This window comes from Bubalus kerabau, chromosome 20, assembly GCF_029407905.1.
Source record: "Bubalus kerabau isolate K-KA32 ecotype Philippines breed swamp buffalo chromosome 20, PCC_UOA_SB_1v2, whole genome shotgun sequence".
In the NCBI taxonomy this organism is placed as follows: Eukaryota; Metazoa; Chordata; class Mammalia; order Artiodactyla; family Bovidae; genus Bubalus; species Bubalus kerabau.
The window spans coordinates 16,649,400-16,666,620 of record NC_073643.1 but is presented as its reverse complement, the minus strand read 5'-3'; the positions used below and the strand labels follow the sequence as shown (position 1 = coordinate 16,666,620).

Here is a 17,221-nt window from a genome sequence, read left to right as displayed (position 1 = left end):
TTTACTGCTTATTAGAGGTTCTCTAGCTGGACAATGTTGGGCCAAGTTCTGGAGTTATCAGTATGTTTGTGCTTTTCAGAAAGCAGAAGTCTCGTCCAAGCAGGCCTCTGGCTTCTCTTCCTTGCTCCTTCAACAAATTCTATTCACTGGTTGGGAGTTTATAAAAGTGGGATTCTAAATAGCAGTGGGGCAAACTGCAGTCTGGAGAATGGCTCTAAAGGTGGAGAATCTGGAATGGATGTTTCATCTGTGTTGGCCAGCGTTCTGCGTCTCTGAATCGGGCCTTTGGTTATCTGATCTTTTAAGATGGTTCATGCCATTCATTAATATCCTGCATTTCTTCACAGTTAATATTTTAACACCTTTTTAAAATATCATCTTACTTTATAGACTCGATATCAAGCACAGTTAATTCTGGAATCCTTCACTGACCCCTTACTTGTTGCAGAGAATCTAAGCATTCCTAGCATTCGTCTTTGATCCTGGACCTCTGCAGGGCATTTGTGACCCTGATGCCAAGACACTTGATTATATTTCCACTGCTGACACTGAGGATACCCAACAGAGTGCGAGCCCTCATCAGAGAGTGACCTTTTCTCCCTCCTTTAGGTGGCCCCACAGCTGACCTCAGGTTGTGGGTATGATGGCAATGAGAAGGGGACAGACAAGGAGAGAATTAGGAGAGTGTGCAGTGACAGGGGTTGTAACTATACACATTTTTATGAAAAAAAAAAAAAATCCACTTTATTTACATTTCCCCAGAGTACTCTCTCATAATCCAAGGGCAATCAGGTCTCCCAAGACTGCAGAGCCCCGACCATCCCCACTGCTCCCCTTAAGTCACCTCCGTGGTCTCAAGGAGGCTCACAACTTCTGAGGAAGAGAAGGTCCTGGAGTTGGCAATGTAACAGCAATATCCTCATATCAAATAGTTTTAAGTGGGGTAGACTTACAGAAAGCAGTATTAATAATTACTTTGTGTGTGTGTACCCAGAAAGACACAGAAATAATGTATTATCTCTGAGGAGGACTGAGAGACAGGAATGACAAGGAACGTTTGAACCATTTCAATTTTTTTTTATCATGAGCATATTATATCTAGTCAAAAATAAATATGCTTCAAAATTTGAAAAACAGAAAGAAATGCCATGCTCCAGAGAGCCGTTTATAGCTGGACTAACAGGCATGAGACTATTAGAAAAATATAAGACAGCACATAATTAAGTACCAACTTGGGTGGTACTGACTACCATTAGAAGAGGAAAAGAGGTCTGTTCAACAGAAGGAGCTGGGTCTTGGATGAGGAAGGGAGCCTTTTAGCCCAGGGAAACTTTAGAAGTAAAAACAGGCAAGAGTAGAAATGTGCGCAAAGAACAGTAGAGTCAACTGGGCCTGGTTCCAATCTCAACTCTAGAGTTTACTAGCTGACTGGACTCGAGTATTATAACCTCTTTCAACCTCATATTTCTCATGTATAAAATGAGAATAAGAATACCTACATTACAGGATTAAAAAAAAACACACTAGTAAAGTAATGCTCAAAATTCTCCAAGCCAGGCTTCAGCAATATGTGAACCGTGAACTACCTGATGTTCAAGCTGGTTTTAGAAAAGGCAGAGGAACCAGAGATCAAATTGCCAACATCCACTGGATCATGGAAAAAGCAAGAGAGTTCCAGAAAAACATCTATGTCTGCTTTATTGACTATGCCAAAGCCTTTGACTGTGTGGATCACAATAAACTGTGGAAAATTCTGAGAGATGGGAATACCAGACCACCTGATCTGCCTCTTGAGAAATTTGTATGCAGGTCAGGAAGCAACAGTTGGAACTGGACATGGAACAACAGACTGGTTCCAAATAGGAAAAGGAGTACATCAAGGCTGTATATTGTCACCCTGCTTATTTAACTTATGCAGAGTACATCATGAGAAACACTGGGCTGGAAGAAACACAAGCTGGAATCAAGATTGCCAGGAGAAATATCAATAACCTCAGATATGCAGATGACACCACCCTTATGGCAGAAAGTGAAGAGGAACTAAAAAGCCTCTTGATGACAGTGAAAGTGGAGAGTGAAAAAGTTGGCTTAAAGCTCAACATTCAGAAAACGAAGGTCATGGCATCCGGTCCCATCACTTCATGGGAAATAGATGGGGAAACAAACAGTGGAAACAGTGTCAGACTTTATTTTATTGGGCTCCAAAATCACTGCAGATGGTGACTGCAGCCATGAAATTAAAAGACGCTTACTTCTTGGAAGGAAAGTTATGACCAACCTAGATAGCATATTCAAAAGCAGAGACATTACTTTGTCAACAAAGGTCCGTCTAGTCAAGGCTATGGTTTTTCCTGTGGTCATGTATGGATGTGAGAGTTGGACTGTGAAGAAGGTTGAGTGCCAAAGAATTGATGCTTTTGAACTGTGGTGTTGGAGAAGACTCTTGAGAGTCCCTTGGACTGCAAGGAGATCCAACCAGTCCATTCTGAAGAAGATCAGCCCTGGGATTTCTTTGGAAGGAATGATGCGAAAGCTGAAACTCCAGTACTTTGGCCACCTCATGTGAAGAGTTGACTCATTGGAAAAGACTCTGATGCTGGGAGGGATTGGGTGCAGGAGGAGAAGGGGACAACAGAGGATGAGATGGCTGGATGGCATCACTGACTTGATGGACATGAGTCTGGGTGAACTCTGGGAGTAGGTGATGGACAGGGAGGCCTGGCGTGCTGCGATTCATGGGGTCACAAAGAGTCGGACACGACTGATCGACTGAACTGAACTGAAGGAATGTATGTAAAACAGTTAGCACAGTACCTGACACAGAGTAGGTGGCTCAACTAAACATTGCCTGGTGTGAATATGGCTGAACAGGGAAACCAGTCTTGCCAGAGTACAGGGTATTCACTCAGAAGGGGCGAGATAATACTGGATGTTGCAGTCCAGCAAGCTGTGGGCCATCATTTCATCTTGTGGTTGAGGTTCCTGTAGCTTAAGAATTAGAAACAAATATCACCATTATGCATTCTCTATTGTTCAAGAAGGTGAGAAGTCGAACGGTTATAGGGTTTCTCTCCAGCACAGCACCTCTGATACATAATCAAAACAGAATTCTAAGTGAAGGCTTCCCCACAGTTGTTACATGTCTAGGGTCTTTCCCCAGTATGGATTCTCTGATAATAAGTGAGATGTGCCTCGCAAATAAAGCTTTCCTCACAGTCAATACATTCACGAGGCTTCTCTCCAGTGTGGACCCAGGGGTGCCGAGCGAGACCCAAGTTCCACATGAAGCCTTTCTTAAAGCCCTTACATTCATAAAGTTTCTCCCTAGTGTGAATTCTCTGAAGTTGAAGAAGGACTGCATTCCAAGTAAAACTATCCCCACATCTCTTACAGGTATATGGCTTCTCCCTGGTATGGAGAAGCCATATACCTGACATTGTGTATGGCTTGTGTTCTGACTAAAGCCCTTCCCACATTCCTTACACTCAAAGGGTTTCTCTCTGGTGTGAATTCTCCGGTGCTGAATCAGGTTTGACTTCCAACCGAAGGCTTTAGCACATTCTTGACATAGGCATGGTTTCGTCCCAGTGTGAATCCTCTGATGTACAATGCAAAGTGATCTAAAACTGAAATTCTTCCTACATTCCTTACATCCATAGACCTTCTGTCCATTATGAACTCTCTGATGTTGATCAAAGTCTTCCTTTTGATCAAAACACTTGCCACATTCTTCACGTACATAGAACGCCTCTCCACTGAGGCTTTCCTGATGTACAAGGTGGGTGTTAACATCGGCATCCTCTGAACGCTCTTCTACTAAGATTATCTCATCTTTGACAATCACTGCCGTGATGTCACGTGTAGTGTTCTCCACACTTGCCCTATTTAGGGTAGTCAGGCCATCTCCCTACAGTGCTTTTCTCCTCTTCACAGGTTTTTCCAAACCAGAATTCCTGGGAGCCACAGAACTGGGGTCCACTCAATAGCAACATGTGGTCCTGTGCCTGCTCGTGAATGTTCTCCTTCAGGATAAAATGTTCTTTCTCACTCTTCAACACCCTCTGAAAGGAGAAAACAGAGCTGCAAATGTCATCAGTACCCATGACAGAGCGACTAAAGTCATCAAGCTGTATTAATATGTCAATTTTTTTCAAGTGCCACCCCAGTGTCTAAGCAGGAGGGGAGAATGAAGGTTGGGGGAAAGACTGGTAACACAGATGACCTGAAATTTGAGAGGAGTAAGAATATAAAGGACAGGAAAGAGAGGTTCAGGGAAGTTGGGATTCCATCAGTTCACCAAAATACAAAAACTTGTCACTCATTTTAAAACGTCAAGAAGAAATAGGAAAGACTAACGTCTCTGTACCTGCCCCTAGGAGCTGAAAGCCAGTTCATATAGAAAACTATCCTGACAGGATAGAATTTCAAAGAGCTGCTCCTGAGGTTGCGTTGGGAAATCACCATCTCTTACTTCCCTTCCTTCCTATCCATCATAGCCTTCTCTTTTTATAAGGGTCAACAATGAGTCTCTCTATGGCACCCATAAAATGGCCTCATAGCCTCACTCAGCCATTTCCAGAAGTCACTTCTAACTCTAATGATAAACACCTAAGGATAAAACTCTGGTGATAAAAATATGTAAAGCACATATTTACAAAGGTCCACTCTAATAAATTCTTCAGAGTTAGTTAAGCTCTGTTTCTTTGTAACTCCCATCCAAGCCTGGAGAACTGTAGACCAATTCTACAATTTCAAAGGGGAACTGAGTAGGAACATGAGCTCCAGGAAGGGCTGCTGCAGGTCAGGGAGATCAGGTTTTGCTCAAGGAAAAACCTCGCTGTTAGCTTTCTGTCTAAAGCAGAGATGGGAAATTCCCTTGAGTGGTGGCGAGTAGGTACTGAGATCCTGAGAGAATCTAGAGTACAGTGCGGTTCCCTCCCTGCATCCATTCTCCTCCCCCTCCCCGACTAGGGAGTAGCCAGGTCCTTTGGGTGGGAGTAATCCCAACTCCAGCTTCTAGCATAGGCCCCCACTGAGATAAGCCAAGTAAGTTCTCCCATCCAAGTCACTACATGAGACCCGTTCAGAGACCAGCAATCCAGGCCAAGTCAATCAATGCACAGCTTCCCCCTGGCTATGGGACCAATTTAGAGCCAGCATAAGACTTAAGATGGTGAGTAGAGCAACATGTGGACTGTGACTCACCATGGTTAAAGCCTAAGGAAGGCCTGCCTTGTTCCTCCCCCTGGGTGCGAAGAAGCACAGTGCTGGTTACAACTACCAATCACATTACAGCCCTGAGAGGAGCCAGACTGGAGACAAACTAACATATGAGGAGACAGACGAGCAGAGACTGAAATTCTGATCAAAATCTATGGACTTTCCAATTACACAAAACAATAAATTCCTCTTTATTATTTAACCCAGTTTGAACTGGGCTATTACTTGCAATCAAGGGTCTCCTAACATGGAAAGACTTTCAGACACAGCAAGGAACTGTGAGAATGGGAAATTGGAGAGCACAGCTCAAGTCACACTGTGTCCACGGAACAGCTTCTGTGGGAAAAAGATGAAGCGGGCCCCGGGAGGCAATAAAAGGACATAGTTCTTAGTAGGAAATCAGGAGCAGGGAAGCCCTGTGTTGGGCCTAGACAAATGCCAGGGCTTTCCTGCCAGAAATCCCTGAGGAACAGGAACTATCTGGCTCAGGCTTATTTAGACTGCTTGATTTCTAATGATAAAAATGGCCATGATACCCTCAAAGGGCAGTCAGAATCTTCTGCTGGAAGATTATAAGCAGCCAGGATAGTTAAAAAAAAAAGGGGGGGGCACCTCAGATCAGAAAGCAAACAGAAAAGTAGTCAGGGAGTGAAGATAAATGGTGATCAGATGTATGCAGATGGCACAGAGAGGAGCCAGGATGAATGAAGCAAGGACTCAAGAAGACGGAAAACCATGGGAACACAGAGGAAAACAAGGGATCCCACCGGCGTCTATAGCAGTAGGTTAAGAGAACACATACCTAGGACAACTTAAAGATCAAGACAAGGGAACTGCTCAGATGACTGGCACGTGTCCTCACTCACCTAGGAAGATGCCCCTTGGGCTCTCTCCATTCAGACCTTCCGGAGAAGCCAAGCTCCAGGGTGTTCCCCCTCACTCCAGCTGGAAAATCAGAGCCGGTGTAGGAAATGGACACGCTGCCCATTGGGAAGGAATCGGGACAGGCAGGTAAGCAGGGTGACACAGAGCAACCCCAGGGCTCCTCCCAGGCCTATCTTCAGGGGTGGGAGGGGAAAGAAGGGAAATTACTAGGGGGAACAAGAAAAGAAAATCCAGGGAAAGGGGCAAGGGTACTCAGGTGAGAGGGGCCCGGAAGCTCACAAAGGTCAGGAAGCAGAGAGGAAGGGATGCTCGACAACAGCGTGAGTCAGCAAAGAGATGACTTCCCTCATCGAGAAACTGGGCTTTCTTGGGCACTCCCTCTCTAGAGCTCTCTAGTCCAGATGTCTGTATGAGGATGCTTGCTATTGGGCTGCGTCTCCCAAACTGAGGTGCTGGGGAACTGAGGATTCAGAGAGGTATCAGGAATCGTCTCTTCGTCTGTTGTACCCACAGCACATGGGTTAGAAGGTCAGAGGCTCTCAGTCGGGAGTAGGGATGTCCTATATGAGACCCAAATGGATGCCAGGACTTCCTGCTTCGCAGCTACCACTAAGATTGTGTCATTAAGAGTCCAGGAGCCTGAAGGTGCCACTCAGCTGAGGGTTAGTTACCAAAGACTACTGAGCTTTTGAGGAAGAAGGAGCCAAGAAATCCCAAAGGGTTGAGGCAGAGTCCGAAGGGAAAGATCCTTACCCAGGGAAGCCACAGCCCCATAATTCTCCAGCATCACCTCCCTGTACAGGGCCCTCTGAATAGAAGCCAGGTGGTCCATTCATTCTCAGAGAAGTAGACGACCACATCCTCAAGGGTCACTGACTCTTGAAACAACATGTGTTTATATGCCATAGGACAGTCCGAAGACCCGGGCCTGGAGTCAGGGTAGACGAGGCACTAAGAGGTACTGGAGAGGATGCCCACTGAGTTTCTGGATTCTGAATGTTGAAGGAAACTCTCAGCAGATTTTTGCCCCCTACTTATAAAGATACAAGGGGTCAGCCACCAATCTTCTCACGTCTCTTCATTTTCACTTTGGCAAACATTCTCTCCTCTTCTTCATGAGCCTCTGCAAGTTTTCCCTTTTCATTCCCACATGAGCTCTGGGAGCCATCCTTTCTCCACCACGTGTCCTGTTCCTTCAGATGTCACCAATCCTTGATAACAAGAGCAACCACCACTGATCGAGCCTGTGCCAAGCACTATACAAATACTACTTTGAGTATGTCTCACGGCCTGTGAGGAGGGTATCAGATCCATTTTATGGAAGAGAACCTGAGGCTCAGAGATTAACTCTCCCCAGTTTACAGAGTTCTGAGACAGAACTTAGGCCCGCCTGGCTCTCTGCTCTCGCCTGCCATACACACTGCCTCCCACCCTCACTCCTGCCAGCCCTGCTGCTCCGCGTGGGACTCTTGCTCTTCCCTCCCTCCCAGTCACTTCCAGCAGCCAAAGAGGCAGCTAGGGACACCTCAGACACTCAGGCTGCTGGAGAGGCTCGACTCAAAAGGGCAAAGCCCAACTGTGACTACTCCCTGCACATTCCCAGCCGATACACTCCCTAACACACTCAAAGACTTCGGCTGGCTCACCTTTGCCTACCCAAAAAAGTCCAAGTCCTCTGCCATGCAGACAATTCCAGTCACCATTCAGGGACCCAGCTGACTTCCCAAGGGTCCTCTCCTGCATGACCACCCTCAGGCCCAATCCTGTCACCATTCGGTTCTGAACCCAAACTTTTTCCTTGTCCAGCTCTGTGCCCTTAGACCTGCAGCCCCTAGCCCCCAACCCTGCCTGAAGATCCAGATCCTCCCTCGTGTTCATCTAAAAGTGTTAAGTCAAAGTGTTAGTGGCTTAGCCATGTCCGATTCTTTGTCACCCTATGGACTGTAGCCCACCAGGCTCCTCAGTCCATGGGGATTTTCCAGGCAAGAATACTGGAGTGGGCGGGCAGCCATTCCCTACTCCAGGGTATCTTCCCAACCCAGGGATCAAACTCAGGTCTCCTACACTGCAGGCAGATTCTTTACCATCTGAGCCACCAGGGAAGCCCGTTCATCTCAAGACCCACCTCAAACAAAACCAGCTCTGTAAAACCAGTCGTGGAAGTTCTGGCGGTTCATCGCCGCGCACAGCGGTCTGTGGACACCTCTACCCCAGCATTGGCTCAGGCCTGTGCATCTGCTTCCCCTGCCGCCACATGCCTGGGGGATGCCGCATCCACTCTGTCCCTGCCTGTTCCTCGGGTCCCTCCACTCAGGACTGTATCCCAATTTCCTCGTCACCGCACTGCCTGCTTTCCGCCCCTCATCTGGGCCTATAGCCAGCTTCCTGGCATCGGCTCACCTTTGACAACGTGGGCTGTCCTGGCAGCAGGTTGAGCACTGGGCTGAAACGGGCCCCACTTCCCAGGGCCACCGGCCGCTTGCTGGGTCAGACCGGGGGTGGCCAGGTGTCTGGGAAGAAGGCTCCAGAACCGCTCGGGGCTGACATACCAGCCATCGGCCCAGGAGCGGACCTGGAAAGACGCAGGCCTCACGCCCCTGCCAGCCCCACGTGCAGCTCTCCACGTTCTGTGTTGGCCAGATTGCTTCACGCAAGAGGTGGAGGCTGGCGCACTCCTGCCATTCCGGCTTCTCTAGGATGGTGGAGGGCTCCGCGACTCTGTGGTCCTCTGCCGTGAGCAGTAGGAGAGGAGAGGGGCCCAGCTCTCCCAGAGACACTGATGCTGTAGAATTCTTCCCTGGCCCTTTTCTTCCCACTTCTCCACCTTGTTGCACCTTTGCAGGATAGATGCTGATACAAGATAGTCCACACTTCCTTGATTAGGCCTGTTCACATATCCTACTGTGTCCTGGATATGCTCACCTTTGTGTCTCTAATATCTGCCCCAAATCTAGCACTTCTTAGGACCCAATTTCTTCAAGTGCCATAGAATGTCTGTTGAATAAAAGGATGATTACATGTTGAGCCAGTTTTTCAGTTGAAGTAATGCCCCAAAAGAGGAAATGACCTACCTACAGTCACAGAGTATGCCAGGAAGATAAGCTTTTAAAGAAAGTGGTGGAAATAAAGGAAAATCTCAGAGATGAGAACAAGCAATGGCTATTTATTCAGAGATCAGCCGCCATACTTGCATTTGGCAGAGAAGTGGAAAGTTTGATAGCAGGAAGAAAGGAAGGCTTCAAGTATGTGCTGATTAAAGATTCTAAGTATAAGGCCTTACTAGAAGCAAAGCATCTTATGTGATTGGTTGGGAGGCATTATTCAGACTCGGGCTATTTAGGGATGATTACTACAGGGGTTACTTTGGCTTCCTGGGCCGATTGCTACAGACAGTAGTTTGACCTCTTGGATTGATTATTGCTAATAGTGCATTGGTTTTCTGGACAGGCTGCTGCAGATTGAGAGTCAGAGTTCTATTTTTCTATATGGTCTGGCCATTGTCCATGTGTATATTCAGTCTCTAGAGTGAACAAAGTAGGAAGATACCTGCTTCACAGGAATTCAAAATCAGGTTCCGGTACCTCAGGGACTGGAGCTTACAGATACCATACCTACAGAAAGTTACAAAGAAGCCCTCATATGAACTCCCAGGTTTATTGGTTCGTTGGTTGGTTGATTGGTTTCTAAGAGAATACTGGAGTAACTCATAAAAGACAATAGCTGATAGTCTGCAGGTACTGAGAAAGAAGCAAAGACTCTTAACTTGGGGAAGATCACTATGAAGGGTGAGCATACAACAATTTGATATATGTTAACCCCATGATTTTCCTCAGGATCAGCTGGAGAAAACTGAACTGGTGACAAAACAATTGTGGGAGTCGTAGCTCAGAATAAGGAGCCCTCAAATACCTGATTTACCAAGTTATGGTCCACCTGAAAAGAGGTATCTATGGCTATGATCAGTGTTTGGTTTATATTTTTTTTTAGAAAATTAAAGAGGCAAGGAAGAGTCTATCACATTTAATCCCATATTTTTACTCTATTATTCTTCTGTCAAACACATGGCAGCAGGCAAGGTCAAGGCCAAGTCCTAATTGATTTGGCCAGTAAAGATAGTCTGTCATTCTGAGATTCATATAATGTATTAATTACAAAAACAGCAAAAGGAAGAGTAGGCAAACATCCCAATCCCCCAGGTCCTTGTCCCACACACCAAAAACAATGACATGAAAACAAAAGGGGGCTGGATGACCGCAACATGGGTTGTGGGATACACGCTTGCTGAGGAGTCAATTTTAGGCTGCAGCTAAACAGTGTTATATTGTTATTGTTCAGTCGCCAAGTTATGTCTGACTCTTCGCAACCCCCATGAACTGCAGCACTCCAGGCCTCCCTGTCCCCGACCATCTCCTGGAGTTTGCCCAAGTTCATGTCCATTGATGCCATTCAACCATCTCATCCTCTGTCACCATCTTCTCCCTCTGCCTTCAGTCCTTCCCAGCATCAGGGTCTTTTCTAATGAATCAGCTGTTCATATCAGGTGGCCAAAGTATTGGAGCTTCAGCATCAGAACTTCCAATAAGTTTTCGGGGTTGATTTCCTTTAGGATTGACTGGATTGATCTCTTTGCTAGTCAAGGGACTCTCAAGAGGCTTCTCCAGCACCACAGTTCAAAAGCATCAATTCTTCAGCGCTCTGCCTTCTTTATGGTTCAGCTCTCACAACTGTACATGACTACTGGAAATTACAGTGTTATAGTCTGAAGTTAAACCAGAGAAGAGTGGGAGAGAAAGTCTCATTACTTATCAGAATCTGGGAGGCAATGAGAAACTGTCTCATAACAGCCTCCCACAGGGACAGGGACAGAAATGGGAGATGGCCTGAAAAGCTTGTAAAGATCCTCTTTTGTTCTGGAAGGATCACAAGGTGGTCTGCCAAGACTCAGATTAGCTATAGTTCAAGGCTTTGCCTGCATGGCCTATATATTGGCCAAACCAATAGATATGAGTGAAACTGCCAGAGCACCATGGTAGAGGCAATTCTCCTACAACTTTACCTCCTAACTTTTTGCCATGCAACGTGTGCAATTTTAGTTCCCTGACCAGGGATCAGACCCACACCCCCTGCATTGGAAGCATGGATACTTACCCACTGGACCACCAGGGCAGTTCCTAACTCCTTACTTCTAATACATAAAGAATTCTCAGAAGCATGTCACCACGTAGGTCACCAGATACTCTAATTCATTTTACTGAAAGAGGATTGGGCCAAATATATTCCATTTGTCTTAGGCAGCACTGGACAGGAGTGACGGTGATTGTGACTTGCAGTAGTATAACCAGGCTTACTGTAGGAAAGACCATGGGGAAGCTCCACATCCAGAACTAAATGTGTCATTAATCCATGTGGGGCAAGAAAAACTGGCAATGGCACATACCTCAGCTAAACTGGCCAGTGAGAAATCCAGGGCAATACAATTGTCCATCATCATTCATGCTAGAGAATTTAAGAAAATCAGTGATCTGTGAAAAATGTACAAGAGACTCCAACAGTAACATAAAGCTAAAGGGAATTATGTCAATGTCTAGAAAGTTAATTCTGTTCTGCTGTTTTTTTGATGAGGCTGTTCCTTTCTGGAGTCAGTGGCTATTGGGAGGATTCTGAGAACTTTTAAACTAAGATCTGGCCAGCAGTCAAATTGAGGGTAGTGGTAAAAGCCTGGGTTAAATTGGCCAGATATTCTACAGACAAAAGCTAAGCTAGATTAATTATCTCTGCCTCTGCTCCTGACTTCCCAGAGTCTAGGGTGTTTTTGCCTTACAAACTAGGATTGTTTCTCTCCTTCCACAGCCATAGAATCATTACATCTAGTCTCTGGAACAATCACTTCACCTTTTACCCAATCCTCCCCACGTCTTCTCACACTATATGCTACAGCTCATCCCTAGGTAGCTAAGAAGTTCCTTTCTTATATAATGTATAATACCCAAGACCATCTACCACCCTGTGACATGTGGGCCATGCCAAGACCACATTAGAATTATCACCTTGTAAATTCTTGATTACTCTTTGTGACCTCATGAATTATATAGTCCATGGAATTCTCCAGGCCAGAATACTGGAAGGGGCAGCCTTTCCCTTCTCCATGGGATCTTCCTGACCCAGGGAGCAAGCCCAGGTCTCCCGCATTGCAGGCGGATTTTTTACCAGCTGAGCCACCAGGGAAGTCCAAGAATACTAGAGTGGGAAGCCTATCCCTTCTCCAGGGGAATCTTCCTGACCCAGGCCCAGGAATTGAACTGGGGTCTCCTTCATTGCAGGTGGATTCTTAACCAGATGAGCTACCAGGGAATCCCTACAATTATCTATAATTGCCCAAATCTAATTACATCTGTAATTTTTCATCTGAGTACTAATTTCACTATATGCCGTAAACTTTGGTTTTCATTTTCATTCACCTCAAGGTATTTTATAATTTCTCTAGTAAATCCTTCTATCAGGAAAGCATTAGGAAGCTTGTACATAGATTCTTGCAGACTCCATGTTTGTCTTTTCCCCTGATGATTTGGCTATGTATCTTTAATACACCACTGTAATAAATTTCAGTTATGAGTAAAACTATAGGCCAAGTCCTCTGAGTTCTTCTAGGCAATTCTCTGCATGTGAAGGTGGTTCTAGAGATCCATGACGTGGGTCATGGGAACTAGACTGCATAACAGATGTTAAGCATTTCGCTTAATTCCTGGCTCATGGTAAATTCTTAATATAAAAATGGTAAAAATCTTAAATGGTAAAAATGTAAGCGGTCATGGTGGCAAAAGGCATGACCAGCAGAGGGCCATGAACAGGACAGAGACCCAAGCTCCCAGATTTACTGCCATAGAGTGCCTCCAGACTGAGGACCCCCAAAGCGCCGACCTAAAGTCGCCATTAAGCGCAGGGCAGGGCAGCGGAAATGTGTCATCGGCCTTCCAGCCCCTAGGCCCGAGGTCCCTCTAGCGAGCCCAGAGGACACCTCTGCAGGTCGTTGATCCTCCCAGTTCAGTTCAGTTTAGTCGCTCAGTCGTGTCCGACTCTTTGCGACCCCATGGACTGCAGCACACCAGGCCTCCCTGTCCATCACCAACTCCTGGAGTCTACTCAAACACATGTCCCATTAAATCAGTGATGCCATTCAACCATCTCATCCTCTGTTCTCCCCTTCTCCTCCTGCCCTCAGTCTTTCCCAGGATCAGAGTCTTTTCAAATGAGTCAGTTCTTCGTATCAGGTGGCCAAAGTATGGGAGTTTCACCTTCAGCATCAGTCCTTCCAATGGATATTCAGGACTGATTTCCTTTAGGATGGACTGGTTGGATCTCCTTGCAGTCCAAGGGACTCTCAAGAGTCTTCTCCAACACCACAGTTCAAAAGCACCAATTCTGCGGCGCTCAGCTTTCTTTATAGTCCAACTCTCACATCCATACATGACCACTGGAAAAACCAAAGCTTTGACTAGATGGACTTTGTCGACAAATTAACGTCCCTGCTTTTTAATATGCTGTCTAGGTTGGTCATAACTTTTCTTCCAAGGAGGAAGCATCTTTTAATTTCATGGCTGCAGTCACCATCTGCAGTGATTTTGGAGCCCCAAAAAATAAAGTCTGACACTGTTTCTACTGTTTCCCCATCTATTTGCCATGAAGTGATGGGACCAGATGCCATGATCTTTGTTTTCTGAATGTTGAGCTTTAAGCCAACTTTTTCACTCTCCACTTTCACTTTCATCAAGAGGCTCTTTAGTTCTTCTTCACTTTCTGCCATAAGGGTGCTGTGTATCTGAGGTTACTGATATTTCTCCCAGCAATCTTGATTCCAGCTGGTGCTTCATCCAGACCGGCATTTCTCATGATGTACTCTGCATATAAGTTAAATAAGCAGGGTGACAATATAAAGCCTTGACATACTCCTTTCCCCATTTGGAACCAGTCTGTTGTTCCATGTCTGGTTCTAACTGTTGCTTCCTGACCTGCATACAGATTTCTCAGGAGGCAGGTCAGGTGGTCTGGTATTCCCACCTCTTTCAGAATTTTCCACAGTTTATTGTGATCTACACAGTCAAAGGCTTTGGCATAGTCAATAACGCAGAAGTAGATATTTTTCTGGAACTCTCTTCCTTTTTTGATGATCCAGCAGATGTAGGCAATTTGGTCTCTGATTCCTCTGCCTTTTCTAAATCCAGCTTGAACACCTGGAAGTTCACAGTTCATGTACTGTTGAAGTCTGGCTTGGAGAATTTTGAGCATTACTTTGCTAGTGTGTGAGATTGAGTGCAATTGTGCAGTAGTTTGAGCATTCTTTGGCATTGCCTTTCTTTGGGATTGGAATGAAAACTGACCTTTTCCAGTCCTGTGGCCACTGCTGAGTCTTCCAAATTTGCTGGCATATTGAGTGCAGCACTTTCATAGCATCATCTTTCAGGATTTGAAATAGCTCAACTGGAATTCCACCACCTCCACTAGCTTTGTTCATAGTGATGCTTTCTAAGGCCCACTTGACTTCACATTCCAGGATGTCTGGCTCTAGGTGAGTGATCACATCATCATGCTTATCTGAGTCATGAAGATCTTTTTTGTATAGTTCTTCTGTATCTTCTTGCCACCTCCTCTTAATACCTTCTGCTTCTGTTAGGTCCATATCATTTCTGTCCTTTATTGAGCCCATCTTTGTATGAAATGTTCCCTTGGTATCTCTGATTTTCTTGAAGAGATCTCTAGTCTTTCCCACTCTATTGTTTTCCTCTATTTCTTTGCATTGGTCACTGAGGAAGGCTTTCTTATCTCTCCTTGCTATCCTTTGGAACTCTGCATTCAAATGGGTATACAACTAAAAGTCGGACACGACTGAGCGACTTCACTTTCCCTTTTCACTTTCATGCATTGGAGAAGGAAATGGCAACCCACTCCAGTGTTCTTGCCTGGAGAATCCCAGGGACGGGGGAGCCTGGTGGGCTGCCGTCTATGGGGTCGCACAGAATCGGACACGACTTAGCATTAGCATTAGCATTAGCATCTTTCCTTTTCTCCTTTGCCTTTCGCTTCTCTTCTCAGCTATTTGTAAGGCCTCCTCAGACAACCATTTTGCCTTTTGCATTTCTTTTTTGGGGATGGTCTTGATCACTGCCTCCTGTACAATGTCACGAACCTCTGTCCATAGTTCTTCAGGCACTCTATCAGATCTAATTCCTTGAATCTATTTTTCACTTTCACTGTATAGTGGTAAGGGATTTGATTTAGGTCATACCTGAATGGTCTAGTGGTTTTCCCTACTGTCTTCAGTTTAAGTCTGAATTTGGCACTAAGGAATAAATCATTTGAGCCACAGTCACCTCCCGGTCTTGTTTTTGCTGACTTATGTATACAGCTTCTCCATCTTTGACTCCAAAAAATATAATCAATCTGATTTTGGTATTAACCATCAGGTGATGTCCATGTGTAGAGTCTTCCCTTGTGTTGTTGGAAGAGGGTGTTTGCTATGACCACTGCGTTCTCTTGGCAAAACTCGATTAGCCTTTGCCCTGTTTCATTCTGTACTCCAAGGCTCCCGGACTGCCCTGCAAATCCATTGTGATGCCGCCCCCACCCTGCCCCGCAGCTGCGGCCGGATTGTGTAAGGCTGAGACTCGCCATAGGCTTGCAGTGCACACTCTGGACCGCTGGGTCCTAGCCACTCCAGAGGGTTGGGAGGGCAGCGCCTGGGCCAATACCCTGGGACAGGCCACCCTTCAGTGGCCCTGGTGGGCTGGTCCCATACACAAGAGTGGCTGGACCTGCTGGCATGAGAAGAGTTCAGTGCAACGGTGATCGGTCAGAGCTCAAATTCGCACTGAGCTGGAGACTCCTCCCGCTCTGAACACTCTGGCCACACTGGCCCTCTTGAGATGACTCTGCCACTTGCTTTAGAAGAATGTCCCCTATATCCTTACACACAGCACACATTTACCTGATCTTGTTGTCCTCCACTAATGATCCTGATCAGTGCAACCTCCCTGATTCCCCATCCTCCTTCCTGTTCAGCCCTTCTTTGTAGCACTTAACACAATTGTGATTATATGCTTCTTCAGTGGAAGCCATAAACTCCAAGAGGGCAGGGACCAGGTCTGTCTCATTTAGGGTTGCAGCAAAATTTCTGGTTTAAGTGCACAGCAGGTATCTGTTACATGGATAGACAAGGCTGTTCCAAGAAAGGAGGAAATGAATGGATGAGTGGGTGTGAGTGAATGAATGAATAAATGAAGGAGAGAATGAATGAATAAATGAAGGAAAGAATGAATGTAAGAGTGGTGGTTGTTGTTGTACAGTTGCTAAGTGGTGTCTGACTCTTTTGTGACCCCATGGGCTGTCCATGGCATTTTTCCAGGCAAGAAACCTGGAGTGGCTTGGCATTTCCTTCTCCAAGGGATCTTCCTGACCCAGGAATTGAACCCATAGCTCTTGCATTATGGGTGGGTTCTTTACTGCTGACAAGCCAGGTGGGGCTGCCATCCATTAAAAACTGAGGGACAGGGACTTCTCTGTTGGTCCATTTGTTCAGACTCCAAGCTCCCAATTAAACAGCAGCACAGGTTTAATCCCTGGTAGGGAAACAGATCCCACAAGTCAAATGGTACAACAACAACAACAAAAAACCCGAATCCCAAAATACAAAAAAATACTAAAAATGCTAAGGGACAAAGTTAAGCTCTTTGGACTTGACTCACAGTTTCTGACCTTTTTCTTTTTTTTGGCAGAGCCTCAGCCTGTGGGGTCTTAGTTCCCTGACCAGGGACTGAACCCGGGCCACAGAAGTAAAAGCAGAGTCCTAATCAGTGGGCCACCAGGGAATTCCCTTTCTGACCATATCCTAAGGATGGGGAGAGTTGTTGGAGCGGAGTACTTGCTGTGGTTGCCCTGAGCAACCAGAGAGGACTTCGTGGATGCTGAGTGTGGATATTTTCAGCTCCCTAGTGGGAGGAGCTAAACACAGGACCTCACTCAAGACAAATCGTATGATTGTCTGAAGAGACAAAGTCCCTGTTTGCAGGTCATTTCAGAAGTTAAAGAGTAACTTGAGGGTTGTCACAACTGGTTGAATTCAGTC

General features: G+C 45.9%; 1 protein-coding gene across 4 annotated transcripts in view; it reads right to left on the bottom strand.

Annotated features, from left to right (window-relative positions):
• The window catches only part of LOC129634824 (atypical chemokine receptor 2-like), a 139,858-nt gene that overhangs the window by 5,259 nt on the left and 117,378 nt on the right, over positions 1–17,221 (bottom strand). The window contains exons 1-4 of one of the 4 annotated variants that reach the window (XR_008705925.1): positions 6,859–7,040; positions 6,087–6,200; positions 3,484–4,061; positions 2,815–2,988 (exon numbers count right to left, since the gene is read on the bottom strand). The gene's annotated coding sequence lies outside the window, so the exon portion shown is untranslated. Of the gene's footprint in view, positions 1–2,411; positions 2,989–3,483; positions 4,081–6,086; positions 6,201–6,858; positions 7,041–17,221 lie in introns of those variants that run through there. The other 3 variants (XR_008705924.1, XR_008705926.1, XR_008705927.1) reach the window with 3 other exon arrangements.